Source organism: Pinus tabuliformis, chromosome 4_1 (assembly GCF_031772625.1).
Source record: "Pinus tabuliformis cultivar Carrire ecotype Pingquan chromosome 4_1, CPIR1, whole genome shotgun sequence".
Classification (NCBI taxonomy): Eukaryota; Viridiplantae; Streptophyta; class Pinopsida; order Pinales; family Pinaceae; genus Pinus; species Pinus tabuliformis.
This window is the reverse complement of record NC_142303.1, coordinates 841923385-841928388: the sequence shown is the minus strand read 5'-3', so window position 1 is coordinate 841928388 and position 5004 is coordinate 841923385.

The following is a 5004-nucleotide window of genomic DNA, read 5'->3' as shown; positions in this document are numbered from 1 at the left end:
TTGATGACTTGAGCAACATTTGAACTGGAGCAAGGATCACTTCGGTCATCAAAATCCTTAAGACTTAAAGCTTGATTTTTTCTAAGTAATAGGTTTGTAGTTGGGGTCGAACAAGCCTCAGGGAACATGTAAAGGAGTTATGAATTGGCAAGGATAGGAAAACCTTGACGTTCCTTGATGAACATTTATATGTCCCAAGGAACAAAAATGTGCCTTCACAAGATAGGAATATTGATGCTTATTGACAAAAGTCATGGATTGAAAAAGAGCATGGGATGGGAAAATTCACATTATCTAACATGGGGTGTCATGTTGCGTTGCACTGGGGTTGTGTTGTCACTACTACAACACCCTCCAAAATTCTGCTACATTCAAATTTTGGAGCCTACCTGCCATCATACCAAGTGCCGCTTTTGGTCATCAAGTATTGTTTCATGTTGTTACACATGTTTCAAGTATCCTTGTTCTTTCCTAAGTTTCGTCGGGTCATCAAGAACATCTATAGTGCACTTCATAGTCATAACCCACTTTCTAGCCACAAAATAACACTTTTGGTCGCAATTGCACGCATCTTGTCCATTATACTTGGAGGGTGTTTGTAAAGTGGCATTTTGATGTATATTTCTTAGTTTTGGGTCCAATTTAAGTTTTACTAATGAGTTGGTAGGTTTCACACTTGATTTTACTCATAACTAATTGTGTTTTCCCACGTTTCATCTTCCAGACTTAGACAATTTTTTTACTTCATGAACTTTCCCACTAGGGTAGGGAGAGCACATTGCACACTCTCAAGGCTTAGTCGGATCCCCATTGTTTGTTGATACTACACCCTTCACCCAAGCTAAGATCTGTCACTCTCTCCAACACATAACACACTCTTAAGCATCAAACCCTCTTTGTCCTTCCGAACTACGCTAGGCTTTTGCTCTCTCCCAGTTGAGCGCACAACGCACCAATAATGGTTAGTCAAGCCATCCTTGAGCCTTAATAGTGCGCCATGTGCCCTCCTTGTGCCTCAAGCCTTCCCAGTTGAGCATGCAACACATCAACAATCAATAGTGAGATCCCTTGTCTCTTGTGACTGTGCCTTGCGCCCTCGATCAAGCCTCCTCCTCTTAGCAAATCACACAATACATTCTTAGTGGCCAACACACAACCCCTTATCTCTTGTCAGTATATCTTGTGCCTAGAAGCTCCCTCTACCCCTTCCGAGCGCATTGATGATCCACAAACATAAAATATGCATAAAGCATGATAAAATAGGATATTTTTGGGTTGATGGTTGCTTGCCATGAGTGGTCTTACTTACAGGTGCTTTCACAACAACATGGCATTGATGCATGAGGATATCTATCAAAGGAGGCAACTCGATGAAATATTCATAAACAAAAGAACACATGTTGCAACAAGTGAAAGAACATTAGATTCAGATGATCAAAGTGATCCATAAAGACTTTGTATGATCTCAAGATCGTTTGGAGGGTAAAAGGCAACAAAAATGAGAAATTTGTATCAAATATTAAAGACATAGGTGGCATTAATATCACCTCTCAAGGAATTCCATGTCACAAGTCACTATGGGTCCAAATAATCATTGTCAGTGACTTGTCATGTTTTCGTCACATGATGGTGTGGAATTGATGATGTAATTTTGTAATTATTATAAATGTAAATATGTGGAAGTCCAAGAGCCATATATGGAAAAATGAGTCACATGGAGAAGTCCAAAAGTCATATAGAAGCTCAAAAGTCATTTAGAAGTTCAAAAGTTGTTTAGAAGTCCAAAGGTCATAATAGAAGTTGAAGATTCACGTGGGAAGTTGAAAATTCATGGGGATATGAAAGGCCATGCCTCTAGTTATAGAATAAGCCTCTGTACCCAAGGAAAGGACTTTTCACCTTGACTTCTCCCACAAGGCATTAGAGAGAGAGAGATAGTTCTTTGGGAAAGCAAGTAGTGGCTCTAACACTATATTATTGGAGCTAGTGGAGTTCATTGAATCAATGTATCTTGGAAAATTTTCTTAATACTTGAAGTCAATTGGGCCAACACATTTTCAAGCATATATTGTGAATGTTTTAAGACTATTATTTAGATGTTTACGGTATGTTCGCATTCATATGTACTAAAGAAATTGAACTAGGTCAGTGGCTTTAGTGCTCATCTTATTGAATATGTGTTGTACTTGTTTTAATGATCGTTGCATCTATGTGAACTATTTCGCTTGATGACTAATGATTCTTTCATCTATATGCTTGTGTGTCTTTATCAAATTAGTACTATTACTTTTCTCCTAAAGAATCGCTTTTGTTCCCTTCTAATGAAAGAACCTTGGTACATTTTACAACTAAACTCTTCATAAGGAACACTTGCTTATTCAAAAGTACATGCGCGCTACTCTCTTATGCTAACTGCTCAAGCCAAGGCAAATATTTTATGGCAGTAAGGTCTTATTTTTGGATCGGACTCCTATGCCAAAAGGTGTGACGTCAAATTGGGACTTCATATCAGGGAGCTCCCCTGTATGTTGGTGGGATCCAACACCATCAACAGGTTGTCATGAAGTTCTAGTGGGAGTTGGCGTGGTCAACATAAGCCACAACATGAGAAAAAATCTCATCACTTACTACTGAGTTTTTCATTACACCGCATAGGTGTAACAATGACTTCTTCCAAATGTGGGTACTTTGGTGTTATTGACAAAGGGCAGGATAGGCTACCTTCCCCATCGACAAATGGGAAATCATTGATTTTCATAGAGGATGAGACTAGTGGGACCCATGTCATAGGTTGAAGTGACATGTTCCATGTAGGATTTCAGATGACATGGAAATGTGACATATCAAGGTTGCTGGCATGGCACACTAACAATGTGACACATGGAAAGTAAGAATGGATTTTTTGGAGGGCCAAGTGGCTGATTTTCAAGTGAAATTTGGTATCGTGAGAAATTTCCATGTGGCAAGGTACCTAACCCTGATGTCATCAATTTTAGGGAAGCGGGTGACATGGACGATGATACTAACACGGCACCTAGGTGACACATGGTGGAGGTTTGTGGTGCCACCTAACATGGGGTAGCATTTGGTACTAACATGGAGTTTATTTTCCTGGGAGACATGTCATCATGGTCCATGGATCCCTAATGATGTTTTATAGTGCATTTAATAGGTGAGGTGAAATTTGATGGAAACCATGGAAGAGAGAAAATCCACAAGATGAATACCGTCCCAATTACCTAATGTAAAAATGTTTATCGCACTGCAGGTATTTGGGAGTGTATGCTCTTGGATGTCAGAGCAATGGTGTGATGACGTAGGAGAATTATCGCACTATGACATGGTAAGTGCCATGTTGAGCTACATATGAGGTGGCACTTCCACGTGGGTACCACATGGAAAAATCCTTGTTGATGTATCAAGGGTTATGGGGCCCAAAATTCAAATGGACATAAATTTCAATTAGAAAGCTCTTGATGAGATAAATGTGATGGTATTATTCAAAGTGAGTTTTTTCACACTTTAGGTGAGAAGAAAATTTGTAAACCTATATTCATAATGAGACCATGGAGGTTGGGTTGATTAAAAGTAACACCTTCCATTCATCCTAGGGAGTCCAAGGGGGTGGGAGAGAGTGTTACAAACTCCATGAGAAAATGAAGAAGTAAATAGGCAAGTTTAGGAGCTATTGGACAAGGTTCTTATCAAAGAAAGTTTGAGTCCATGTGTTGTACCAACAATGCTCACTCTAAAGAAGGATGGTGGATGGAGTATGTAAACTAATTCAAAGGCCATAAACAAGGTCACAATCAGGTATAGAGTTCCACTTTTTCACATTGATGACTTAATTGATTGTCTGAGTGGTGTTAAATACTTCTCTAAAATTGATTTGGAAAGTGGATAACACCAAATTAGAATTAGATAAGGAGATGAATAGACGACAACCTTAGAAAAAAATCATGGGCTATGTTAGGGTCATAAGTTTTATCATCAAATGTTTTTTCCTATCCTTTAATTTTCAGTTTGGAGTATTTGAGCCTATGACTACTTATATTGTCCTAGCCTCCAGATCATTGTCCGACATCTTTGAGTTTCTTGCACGAAGGGTTCATTCAAATTCTGAAAGGGTCTTAATGAATGGGAGTCATTTTCGTGTATGTTTGTACAGTCAAGTCGTGCTTCCTTTTATTTCCTACCCTATTTCCCTCTTTCCCTTTATACATACCTTCATATATCATCTACATCCTATCCACTTTTCACATATAATTTACATCTCATTCACATTTCATTTCCTTTCCCTCCCTTTGTTCTAAACCTATCTCCATGACACCATTACAACTCCCCTATACTCATCATATGTACAACCCTCATGTATAACATGCAACCCCAAAAACCCCCACCTAAGAGACATTATACTCCCAAAATTTTAATGATTTCCCATGCTTTATGCTCATGCCAAGCATGGAGGGCTTCTACACTCTGCAATGCAATTTCCTCTGAAATTGACTGTTTTAGCCACCATTTTGTAGAACGGTTTCTGACCACATGGAGGAGAATTTTGGAAAATGGAAAGAGGTTTTTCTTAAGAACAGAACAAAGCACAATAACCTCTTCCATATTTTGCACAGGTGTCACGGATCGAGAGATTTTATTGCATCTTCAAAGCCCATTTTTCGGACTGCACAAATACTTTGTTTTAAGTCATTGTTTTGTAGAGTATTTTCTGGAAATTTGGGAAAGAATTTAGAGAAACAGAGAGAGGTTTATCTTCAAAAAAGTATCATCTACAATAAACTCCTTAAGTTTTTACATAGGTATTATTGTTTGGGATATATACCCAAAACATTGTCTCGCTGCGTAGGTGCTACGAAGTGTTGCGCAGAGGTTACTAGTATTGTTCTCGCAGTGTTGCACAAAGGGTTATCAATGTTGCGCAATGTTTTCTGAGTTTAACAATGTTGCGTAGTTTAATTTCAGTTTGTGGGAGGTGTTCACAGGTGTGAC